Raw genomic sequence first — 13,528 nt, forward strand, 5'->3', positions numbered from 1 at the left:
CCTGTTTAAATATTTGAAAGGATGTCACGTTGAGGAGGGAGCAAGCTTGTTTTCTGCTGCTCCAGAGAACAGGACCCGAAACAATGGATGCAAGCTACAGGAAAAGAAATTCCACCTCAACATTAGGAAGAACTTCCTGACAGTAAGGGCTGTTCGACAGTGGAACAAACTCCCCCGGAGTGTAGTGGAGTCTCCTTCCTTGGAGGTCTTTAAGCAGAGGCCAGATGGCCATCTGTTGGGGATGCTTTGATTTGGATTTCCTGCATGGCAGGGTGTTGGACTGGATGGCCCTTGTGGTCTCTTTCAACTCTATGATTTTATGATTCTATGACTCTCTGTGAACTTATTTTGTATAATTCAGTTTTAAAAAAACAAACCTGCTAACCCCCCCTCCAATATTTCTCAAACCTGCCTTCACATAAGTCATTGTTAATTTCTGTCTTTCATATCTCAGTATATAAACAACACAATTCTGTTCATGTCTACTTACAAACCTGGCCCACTGTGTCAAAGACTGGTTATTCTTTGTTTGGTTATTATTGTTAATTGCTATCAGCTTTGACTCGATTCTGTTCTTGTCAGGTTTCTTCAAAGTCCTGCTTTCATACACAGACACAGACACAGACACACACACACACACACACACACACACACACACATATATTGGAAATATGAAGACATGGATGATTCTGATTTTGATATTCCATTATATATGTTTATACCTGAGGACTAGAGCCTTAATCTTGTTGGTATTTGATACCACCTCTTTTCAGTTCAACTATAAACCTTTCAGAGTTACTTTCATCCACATTTATTTCCAAATTCTGTTTGTAATGCCTCTATTAAATCTCTTTCCCATTTATGCTGATATTAATTACATTGCTGAGTATATCCATTAATTTTGGCCCTAACAAACCTTCAATTTGCTGTGTATGATCTCATATTCAGAGAAATAATTTTGCATTATTGTTTTCAGTTAATAATAGATAAATGGTGGATTTTTTAGACAGGAAATGCTCAAAACATTTCTCCTATACTGAAGCATCACAATAGCGTTTATATATTATTAACCTCCTCCTACTCATCCTTGTTGCTCCCAGTCCCCACATCTAAGTATTGTCTCACTTCACTTTATTGCATATGAAGTATATGAAATATAACAATCATTGGAGACAAATCTGGAGATTTTACTGGGTAAAGACAGCAAAGATATGTTTTCTGTTAATGGTTATATTTCTCATGCTTACTATAATGCCACATTATGTTGTCTACAGTATTTATTTCATGTTTCTCTGAAATTAGCATTTTCCTCCATAAACAAGCATATAGTTCTGAATATTAGACAATACTAAATCACCTAGGCTGATTCAATTATGAAGCATATTTTAAGAGTTTGCTTTTTAAATTTCTTTTCCTAAGTATTGCTAAAATAGTCCATTAGTTCAAAAATAAGGGTATTTTGTCTATGTGTGAGAGAGAAAATCTGTGTATGTTTGTATGAAAGAACTGTTAAAAGGCAAATATAATTAAAAAGAAATACAGACTAGAATTAAGATTCTATGTAATACACATTTATTTTTGATGTGAAAGAATCTCTTATTTGATTTTTGTTTCGTTTCACTCTGGTTATTTCTTTAGAAATACAACTACAAATAATTGTTAAGGGCTGTTTATCAGAGCTGGAATAAAAATATTGCATACAACAACTGGATTAGTTCACTTGTATTAATTTTTAAAGAGAAGTAAAAAACCTAGGGGACACTTCGGTGCAACTAATTAATGTTGTTAAGTAAAATGCTAGTGGACAGTTAACCTAATATGTACTAAGTGACTTTGTCAATTAGGGGATAATTTAGTTCTTTTGTAATCTCTCTCTTTTAAATGAATAAAAAAAACCTGACCACAGCATTTTCTTAAATAATATGCAATTTACATAAGAGCCTAAGAGTATTTATCCCCAAGTCCTCACAGCCTCAAGAGGACCAAACATAGGTACATAGGACCAAAATAAATTATTGCTTGTTATATAACATGAGCTGTTTCAAAATTTGTTACCTTTCTTTGTCATAGTTTGGTTCCAAGACATTTCCACAAGAAAAAAATAATAATTATAATTAGTTGCTATTAGAGTTGAAGTTTTTAAAATGTAATTTTTCACTTTCTCATTACTCATAAGTAACTTAAGGACTATATCTGGCACTGCTCCTACCTGATATAGACACATTTAAATCAATGTGACTTAAATTAGTTGTGACTTACAGGTTACATTCATTTCAACAGGTCTAGTTAGTCTAGATGGAACTAACTCTGGACTACACGTTTAAAGCTACTGGTGGTACATTCTCCTCCCATTAACCTCAACTGCTGCCTCAGTACCCACTACAGAGTGCATGCCAGCACCATGAGCCAGCACTCGAACCATGTGATATTCCACCTGACCCTCCACACCCTTGTAACCATAAATATAACCAAAACTTTAGTTATGCTGCAAAAGGAATTAAGTTATTTCTCCTCCTGTTAATACACAGTCATAATATGACTCAGTTACACTTTAGTCAATGGAAAATGGAACTTATTACCAATAGTAAATTCTTTATAATTAGCTATTTTTAAGCTATAACTACATATCCTAAATTTTCCTTACTTTATTATAGGCATGTAAGAGTGTGTGTGTGTGTGTGTGTGTGTGTGTGTGAGAGAGAGAGAGAGAGAGAGAGAGAGAGAGAGAGAGAGAGAGATGAAGTCAGAAGGACATCCTTACAGACTTAGATGTTAGCTCCCTAGCACAATCAGATCCAAAATTGTCTCCATCCTCTGCCCGCCCCCTAATAATACTTATTAAAATTGTTCCTATCAACATGCAACTCTATTTCATTTCTCACCGTTACCTGAAAGTAAATCCCAGTGAACCCATTTGGATTTACTGAGTAAATATGCCTAGGATTGTACGGTTAAATGTGTTCTTTCTTTTCAGCATGAAAATAAAGCTTCAATTCAATGTTGGATGAGCTTACTAGAAAATAAGCTGCACTGCCATCCAGGGGACATTTACTTCTGAGTAAATGAAGTTAGGATCAGTCAAGCTATAAGCTTCACTAAAGACAGTTAAATTGCTTTTAGTAAGCTCTTCTGTTCTGGTGCCAGATATTTCCCAACAATAACAGGTTAAGAAAAGAAGATTATCATAAAGATGTGCTCATTTTCATTGGAAAGACCGGCACAGATAGACCAGTGTATTATTTGAATATAAAAGGATAGTAATTAACATTGGGAGACAGTTGTCTATTCCCTGGCTCAGCATCTGTTTAATAAAGACGTAAGGTATCATAGAAATTTCTATCCAAGAAGACTGTTTGTAGAGAATGTCTAGTAAAATCAAGGAACAGGAATAACTTGTGATGCTAAAGCAGGGATGGGAACCATGCAGTCCTCCAGATGCTGTTGGACTGTATCTCCCATCAGCCCTGGCCAGCATAGTGAATAGTGAGGAATGCTGGAAGCTAGAATCCAAAAACCTCTGGAAGGTTTCAAGATTTTCATTCCTCTTCTATGAAAACCTAGTGAATCAGTGGCCTAAATCTTGTTATTTAAACTGGAATAAGTAACTATGGCGCTGTACAGACCAGCGCCTTGCGCCAGCCTGCACACATACTAGGGTTGCCTTGGGGTGTCCTTTCCAGATGCCCCGCAACCCTAGTACATTGTAATGGTGGTGCCCATTCTACATGGGCGCCACCATTACGACGACACGGCCGCGCCGCCTCCAAACGGAGCAGTGCGAACATGACGTCCTGGCGCCCTTTCCGCAGCAAAGGAAGGAGCTCTATTTTGGAGCTCTTTCCTGGATTTGTGTCACTGGTACAGCCTTTACACAGCTGCACCAGCGACACAAAGGAGAAAGGGGCCGAGCGGCCCCTTTCTCTTTTTCCCCGCCGCTGTCGGGTGACACCCCTTTCCAGGCCACGGGGAAGCGGCCTTTTGCCACTTCCCCGCGGCCTGGAAAAGAATCGGATTGGGGCCTCTGGGCTGCCGCTGTGGCAGCTGAGGCCCCAATCTGTCGGGGAAAGGGGCGGGTACAGGCCGCCCCAAAGGGGTGGTCTGTACACCGCCTATGCCAACTATGGTGGCTTTTAAACCACCATAAAGTTTGGAGAATAGCACCTATGGTGATACCTATCACACAGCACCATTCCCATCTCGTCATTGCCTTGTCCATGAAACATTGTTAGAGCACACCTTTCCACTAAGGTGGAAAACACATCAATAAGGTCCCAGTCAAGTCCTCAGGTGTGATAAGTTACTCTTGTGGCAGTTCTGGGATTGAGCAATCATGTGGTGTCAATATCTCCTCCTCTCCCTCCCCCACTGCTATTTCAGAACAGCCTGGCTTTTGTTTTTAATTCACTTTGTTTTATTTTTATTTATTTTTTACTTTTGTATGTTTTTAATCTTAATTTTATACTGTTTTAACTAGGTTATTTTAATTGGGGTTTTTAATATGTTTTAAACGTGTTTTTATCTTGTGAGCTGCCTTGGGTCCCTTTTTGGGAGAAAGGTGGGATAAAAATAAAATTAATACCATGTATGTTCGATTATAAATCGACCCTTTGTATAAATTGAGGGCAGGTGTTGGGACCCAAATTATGGATTTTGATGTGACTCATAGATAAGTTGAGGTTAAAACTTAGGGGCATGTAACAAAGGATCTTAAGGATGAAACAAACAATGGCAAAGAACTTAGAAAATTTCAGCAGGTCTAACTGTTTGCATTCACACTGGATGGATGGGAAAGTAGAAGGGGGGAAGGTTCAGTGGTTCCATAACAAATTACACTCTTGCCTTTCACCAGAGGATAGTCTCTTTTTGATAAGAGTCAAAGTACAGTACTTATATTGACCTGTCAATAAGTCAACTTAGGTTTTGTGGATTAATTTTTTGACTAAAATTTCTAAAATCCACCTCTTCTTTCTGACTTCAGCCTGTCTCCAATTTTTCACAAGTAGAATATGAAGAGAAGGTAACCCATTTTTTAAAATAAAAATGTACCACCTCAGAATGTAGGATGTAACTTACATGAGCACCTTTATAGCTTTCTTTAAAAAGCATTTAGAAATTTAGAAGCCAAGGAAAGGGTTCTAGCCTTTCCAACATGCTGATTTCAATTTCCTGGTTAATCATCTTTTCTAGTTTCCATGAGATTCCAGTGCCCCCTTTTCCCTTGCTCTTTCAAAAAGCCTTCTCACCCAAACATGGCCTACTGAAACATCTAATGAGATTGTCGCATTAGAATCTATAACGATCACATCCCCAAAACGCACTGTTAAATTAACGAGATGGGGAAAGGTGTTACCGTATTTGACTCACAATTTGCGTGATGTTAACAGGATGTCAATGAATACTATCGCACACCCTTTGCTATTCTAGCAGTATTCTGTGCATGCTTTCTTTTGCTGTGAGGTTTGTAGTACTGTGCTTGTACATGATATCATCATTCAGTTGTCCAATCATCTCGTAGTTTCCTCCCATGAGTTGGTTTTTCTTGTTAAAATAGTGCAATAATGGCAATAGAAATTTTTTCCAAAAAAAATTAAAACCAGGAAAGCAATACAATTACCTGTTTGTCACCCTCCTCATGTTACCACCGGAAGAAGAGTAGTTTAGGGCATGGGATGAGGAGGGGAGGAGGGAGTCCCGACCAACCAGTAAGGATTATTGCACACACATCAGCTAGAACAGCCCAAAAGCAATAATGGCAGCTATGAATGGTATTTTCCCATTTTTAACGAGGATCGGGAGAGTTCTGTACAACAACAGGGCTTTGCAATAACATCCATTCTGTTCAGGGTACATTCCGCGCCTACCTTGGGAGGAAACAACTGTGTGACAATCTCGTAAATCAGCAGTTGGGAACATGTGGCTCTCCAGATACTGCTGGCCTCTCATGTCCATCCTCCTTGGCCATTGACCACCCTAACTGAGGTTTATGGGAGTTGGAATACAGTTATTTCTGTGAAGGCCACAGCATCTGGAGGGCCCCCGATCTAAGCTGACTGGTGATATAATACCTTATGAACTTTTTTTATCACAGTTACTTCCTTACAACTGAACCACTGGGGTGGGAATGCCCAATTTAACTCGCTGCATCTGCAATGCAGAAAAAATGCAGTTTGGCATGGCTTTAACTGCCATTGTTCAATGCTATGGAATGCTGGGATTTGTAGTTTTTGAAATATTAAGCCTTCTCTATCAGAGAGCTCCAGTGCCACAACAAACAGGATTCCATAGGCTGGAGCCATTACAATTAAAGTGGTGTCAAACTGTATTAATTCTGCACTGTGGCAGCAGCCACTGTCCTCTTTATTTGCAACAAATTATCATTTGTGATAGTGCCACAGCTACTATTATTATGTACTTAATTCTGACATGAACCTTTATTCTGACAGTTTTAATTTATGAAGTACTTGCCTGGAGGACCTACTGTCAACAATAGATGTACAAGACAAGGAGACTGGAGGTACACTAAGTATTGGTGTTGGGCTGGGAGGAGTCATGTGGTAGTACAAATACACAGAGCCCAAGCCAAGATAGTTTTAAAAATGTTTTTTCTGTGGAAGAAATTCTTGAGGATTTTAAGAAAACAACAGAAGTCTTTGATGTTGTTATATGTCATCAAGTCAACTTAGATTTATGCCACTGTATGATCAAGAGAACTCTAAAGCATCCTGTTATTCAGTCCTATTCATGCCATGGCTTCCTTGACTGGGCCATTCCATCTGTAATACAGCCTTCCTTCTTTCCTAACTGCTTTCAGTTTTACCAGGCATTATCAGTAACAACAATTGCAACAGAGGTAGCTGGGTAAATTTTTTCAGCAACATTGCCAGAACCAACTCTACCATTAGGCAGAAGGAAGCAGCTACCTCATGCAGCTGGTGCTGAGAGGGTGGGCTTCCTAGTAATGTCCTAGTCATTTTCTTAGATCCCCCGGCTCTTCCACTCAATGAGGGGGCAGAGACTTTAGCTGACATTCTCTTAGCATGTGACAGAGGAAGCAACATCACTTTTCCCAACGGTAGTGAAGTGTCTTTGGTCATGACTGTTCTGGAAACAGTATGGCTCCATGGAGAAAGAGGTAGCAGAGGAAGATAGAAACAAATCAGATCAAAAGTAGGTGAGCTTTCTGTCAAAGGGGGAAAGCATGAGAAATGGTATAAAGATGAAAGCAAAAAAAGTACTGACTCTTTGAAGTTCAAAGAATGATAGAGTGGGAAGGAACCCCTGGAGCCATCAAGTCGAGCCCTCACTCTACAAGAATCCACAGCTAAGGCACCCCATGGAATCACAGAATAATGAAACATGAGGACACATTGAATTGGGTTGTGCTGGTTCATATAACCTTTATTCTGCTAAACAGAGAAGGTTCCTGGTAGTTTTCAGATACAAAGAACAATTAAATGTCAAACAAACAGCTTTGTTTATATACCACTTCATACTGAACTAGCAGTGTCTAAGTGGTTTACAACTGTAAGCTAATTGCCCCTAACAATCTGGGTACTCATTTAGCGACCTCCTCGGAAGGATGCAAGTCTCAGTCGAGCTTGATCCCTTTTGCTGGTATTGAACTCGCAACCTTATGGTTTTGAGTGAGTGGCTGCAGTACAGGCATTTAACCACTGTGTCACATCCTAGGAAGAGACTATTATACTACTATAATTTTGTACATATCCTTTCTTCAAATATGTGATGGAGTAATGGAATTATTGTGATTCCCATGGGATGCAGACAGGAAAGTGACTACAGTGTACTGAAGCTGGTTACATATATTTCACATGAGAATTCCCTGGGTCAGAGTGATTTGTCTGAAGGCATCAATGGATGTGGTAGAACTAAATCTTAGAGGCAGGTGACCTTGTGCCATTCTTGTCCTTCAACCATGTGAGACCATACTTTTCTCCACAAGTAGCTCCTTATCTTTTTATGTATTTCTTCAAGGACAAGAACACTTCTTATAAAACCTCAGGAAAGCAACTTCTCTTTGCTGTGGTATCATTTCTCATTTGTGATAGAAGAACCTCCCTCTTGAAAACAAGCACACACCCAAATGCCAAGGTCTAATAAGAGCTATTCTCATAGCTGACATAAAAGGATTTTTCCCACCTTCAGAAAAAAAAGAAGGAAGGGTAGATGCCTCAAAATTTTATTTAAAGCCATTCTGGTTCATATATTTCAATCCAGATTACCGAGCCAATTGTATCTTCCATTGGTAGTGACCCAAGCATTAAACCTCTTAATTTCACTGCTAATGAAGCCGGTAAAACTTGCATGCAAAATATATATTTCAGTTCAGCAGCACAAGGAGAAACTTGACAGAGCTATTATCAGAAAGGACACCTTTCCTGACTGAAATAATCACCTGGCTAATCTTCTGCCATAAATCATGCCATATTACTCTTTCTCAATCTTTAGAAGAGGTCATCTGCAGACGACTAAGGCACTATATCATGTAAGGGACTCCCTGGACATGGTTTTAACCAGTGGAACCATCGCAGACACTTATCTTTGGTTTCTGTCTTGCATTTGGCTTCTTTTTCTTTCTCATGTTTTTCTTAATCATTTTATACAGAATGCATTCAAATGATAGTCAATACATCATACTTTCCCCACTCTGATCATAGGCTGCTATATTAACAAGTGATTGTGCATTTTGAATGGAGTGATTGGTTGGTAGTTTAATCTAAGTGGAAGACGATTAAATACAATGGATTTTTCTTTCTGCAACCAATGGTGTTATCCTCAGAACCATTTTGTTCACTTGTGTGTGTCACTTTATTTCAGCATTCTATTGTGTTTAGCTCTGATCTGCCTGGTTTTCTAGGAGAACATTAATATTAAGTTATGAAAGTGATATTTATGCTGTTCTGCTTATAAAGTGTAACATCTTTTTTTCTCCCTCCCAACTCTTTTCTGTCCTGTATGCTCTTAGGGGTATGTATTATTTTATTATAATGTTATCAAAGCAATAAGAAAACATATTGGTCTTTTAAAAGGGAGGGATTTTTGGAGATTTATGAGATGAATAATACATTTATCTGAACTGAACCGACAAATGCATGAGGAACTATAGCTGGACAAAGAAGTAGGCAAACAGAGGTTAGTAATCAGAATTGTATTTATAGAAATAAGTGTTAAGAGAGAGTTCAATCATTCTGTCAGGTACACAGGACAAATTTAGAGGGAATGTCCCTCTAAAGATGCTTTTGGCCTGTTACAGACTGCCAAAATAAAGCTGCTTCAGGTCTCTTTGGAGGCATGCTATTTAAATGATGCATGCATCCTAAAAATCTGGAAGCTGCACCAAAGCTGCACTCCAGTGCTTAGGAATGGAGTGTGGCTTTGGCGCGACCTCCGGACCCATGCATCATTTAAATAGCATGCCTCCAAAGAGACCCGAAGCAGCTTTATTTTGGCAGTCTGTAACAGGCCATTCATTCACAAAATGCAACTGGATTTGTGCAAAATCCACAAAGACTGCTTGAGCCAAGTGGACAGCCAAGTACAAGCCATGCCCATTCACTTGATCCCAAATAAAACTCTATATGTAGAAGTAATTGACAATAAAAGTTACCCTGTCTGTAATTTCCCCCTTATCCACAGGATAATTTTTTCAGGTCACCAGGTCTATATACTATGAAATAATATGGGCCCAATTGGGTATGTCTAAGTAAATAAGTAAGACAGGGGTGGGGATCTGAACTTCCAGCTGTTGTCTCACTGCCACTCCAGTGTATCTTACCATTGGCTGTGCTGGCTAAGGCTGTTAGGAGTCGCAGTAAAGCAATACTTGGAGGACTGCATGGTTCCCAACTTTCAAGCAAGTAAAATTACAGCACATAATGGATGCATGAAAACACAATCTGGCCCTAAATCAATAGAGAAAATAGGAAGGCTTAGATTAAAAAAACATTACATATACTCATTGCTGAAGGAGGCACAACCCAGCTGTGCTTAGCCATCTGTTTTCTATCTGTACAATCTTCTTTCAATGAGCAATGGTAGAATACTGTGAATCTAGAAAGCAGGTGTCTGAGCACAGGTGGCTTGTGCCCCCTTCAACAATAAACACACCTAATTATCCTAATTTAATTATTTTCCTTTCTGTTATTGATTTATGGCTACCTTGTTCTTATCAGTGCCCATCTGGATCTACATTATCACACCCTAAGTCATATTCTGGAATGAGTTTCAGTCACTTTGCTTGGGGAAATGATCCAGAAGTTTGGAGGAGGTGCAACTTGGAAGAGTGGCTCCTGTGATAAAGCCACTAGGTGAACAGATGGGCATGTTTCTAGATGCTGGAGATCCCATGTTGTTGGAAATGCAAAAATGTTTAATGTTTAAAGAGTGAAATGTATCTGATTGAGAACAGCAGTAATGGGATTAATAAATGTTTCAGGAACCTAAAATTTCCACATGTCTTATTCATCTATCCTAACCTCTCTTAGACTGATATTCTTAGGGGTTACTCTTCTCTTTGCCTTCTTTTTTGCTCTTTCACTGCTCCAAAAGTAAAACTAACTTAGGCCCTGTCTACAAAAGCAAAAAGAAATGCCCCGCCACATTTCCACACTCAGCTGAGGATGCCTGGGGCAAACATGAGTGGAGCATAGCCCCAATTCATGTTATGAGGTGATTCTCTGGACTAAAAAAAATCTCCTTTTACTCCAGATCAGGGTGAAGAATCCCCTGGGCATGCAGACTGTGTGCTGTAATGCAGGACAGAGGGGAGGAGCATCGGCCAGCAGGCATGCTGCTAATCTTTTCCCACTGGGAACTTCCCAGCCATAGCATTTTTACTTTTTGAGTTTGAATGGACTATTCAGCACCATTTATTTTGCAGATATACCAACTGATCCCACAAGCACACATTAGCAGAACAATATCATCCATACAGCACACCAAAGCAAATTGATCCCACAAGTACACATAAGCAAAACAATGTGTGTGGACTGTGCTGTCAATATTGGCCCACTGTGGGGAGTGGCCAGCTCATCCTCCCCATAGAGCCAGAAACTGTGAGACAGTTTTTCCATCAGTGCAGTACATTGCATGTCCTCTTCCTGTTCTAGCTTAGCTTAGTTTAGCATCTTAGAGTTTTCCTATCTCTAAAGGTGTTTCGATAATAAAGGTTTAGTTTATTTCCTATAGCCATTGGTGTCAATGCACGTTAATCATAGTAACTGGCCACTGCACACATATAATCTCTTATCACACATCAAATGAGGATTTTGGACTTAGGGCACATACTACAGTCCAGTAACTGAAGATTGGCATAACAGAAACTTTGGAACTACTATGCCAGGAAAGGTGCACTTCGGGGGACATTGGAGCTCGACAGACTGCCCTGAAAGGGTGGGCTGTAGGTGCCAATTTTTGCTCCTGAGGGAGGCCGCAGCAGCTAAACTGCACGGCCTCTCTCCACACCCAAAAGAACCTGCTAAAATCAGGTTCTTTTTGGTTCGTGCGGCAGCTGCCATGAGTGCGCCATTGGTGCACTGTTGGGCGTCGAAGGTGCAAGTGTGGCGATGCAATGTTCAGATGCTGTGCCACACTTTCATCATGATGGTGGAGGCCACCATGATGGCGGCGCTGTTACGTACTAGGGTTCGGGAACATGTGGTTACTCTGTACCCAAGCCCTAGTTTTGGCCCAGGCCGCTGCAAAGTGGCGGTCTGTACCTGGCCATTCTGTGGCCAACTTTTGTAGCCCTAATGTCACCATTAGATGAACACTCTGCCTTGGCTAAGATCACTACAATGCACTAAACTGAGTAAGCCAGTAGAGGCCATTTAAGTCTGCCATCAATCTTCAACAAAGTTGTGTGTGTGTGTGTGTGTGTGTGTGTGTGTGTGTGTGTGTGTGTGTGTGATCTGAGCTCCATGCAAAGAGGAATGATTTACTAAAGACTACATTTTAGTATAAACTCTGACTCAGGGATTTGATTAGCACATTGCTATCAAGAAAAGAACTTGCAGGTGTCTGTATGTGTGTGTGTGTGTCTGCATACACATGTGCAGGATGTTTTAAATAATCAAACTGTTCTTACTAGTTTAGCATGTGATTTCTTGAGCCTGGAACAATTTGGAAACTTCACTATAAAAAAGAGTTTGCCGTTACTCAACTTTGAAGCAGATTTATTTTGTAGAATAATGTTATTATAATGTTGAAGTTTGTTGTTGTTGTTTTAAAGTATCAACCAGTATCAGGTAGTGCACTGATACACCATATGGAAGCTGATTTTCTGGCATGACGGTTGAATTAACAATTTAAAAAACTTCATCTTTGTTCATCTTTGCCAGAGGCAAAATGGGAGAGGGTGCTAAAGTTGTATGCTGCACCTTCATAAAACAAGCTTTGGTAAGTGATATCCACCCATGCCAATTGATTTTTTGCAGTAAGGAGCTGTTAACATCAGCGAGATACACCACAGTAACAGCATGATGTGTTAGGAGGAAGCTGGATTATGCTTATTCACGTCATATAGGAAAATATTGCACCTGCAAATCCCACAGGGATAGACATGGGATTGAAAAGTCAAAAGCAGGTTCTTTTTGCGGCGCCATTGTGATGCCGCAGTGCGCCAATGGTGCTCGTGACATCACAATGGCATCACGACATGCAGACGCTAAGCATCTGTCACGTCAAAATGCCAGTGCCCATCTGCACAGGGCGTCGCCATTTTGACGTACGGAATATGTAATAGGGTTGCGGGGCGTCTGTAAGCGATGCCCAGAGGCAACCCTAGCACATATTCCTATCTGTACTGCACCAAAGATTCATTTGTATAATGATATCCTCATGTCGTACCTTTTCAGTGGCTGCTCCCAAGCTCTGGAACTCCCTCCATAGGGAGGCCAGGATGGCTCCATCCCTGCTGTCATTCTGGCAGCAGGTAAAGACATTTCTATGCCGCCAGGCTTTCTCATGACAGGGATGCTGTTTTGTTTTGTTTTTTGCTTCATAGAGTTTTGAATTTTAAATTTTAGCAATGTAATGTTTTTAAGTGTTTGTATTATTTGGTTTTTTAAATTGTATTTTGTATATTTATAGGGTTTTAACTTGGAATGTTTTAGATTTGTAAGCTGCAGTGATGAGGGTTGATAATCACCAATCCTAAATATAGGTTCACAGAAAATGGACTCCGTCTGACACAGTGATTGAGAAAGACCATCTATGAACACAGATTCCATGGGTAAACTGCAAACAGCAGTGAGAGCAAGTTGGCTATCTCTGGGACTGATATTTATATCCAGGGGTGCTTGATGCTCTCCCATGGTTTAACAAATACTCTGATGGTTTTTCCTATGGAATTGACAAAAGAAGCCAGATCAGCTGATAGTGTTGACTTTGGAGTGACAAATCATGGATAGGATTTGAAACAACCCCTGGATAGTCAAACAGGAAAAGTAAATAGCCTGGGGTGGAGTGGAGGTATGGTCTTTAACTGTGTTTGCAGTTAAAGTTGTGGGAT

The sequence above is a fragment of the Sceloporus occidentalis genome, unplaced genomic scaffold (genome assembly GCF_023333645.1).
Source record: "Sceloporus occidentalis isolate IW3139 unplaced genomic scaffold, rSceOcc1.0.p SCAF_2, whole genome shotgun sequence".
Taxonomy (NCBI): Eukaryota; Metazoa; Chordata; class Lepidosauria; order Squamata; family Phrynosomatidae; genus Sceloporus; species Sceloporus occidentalis.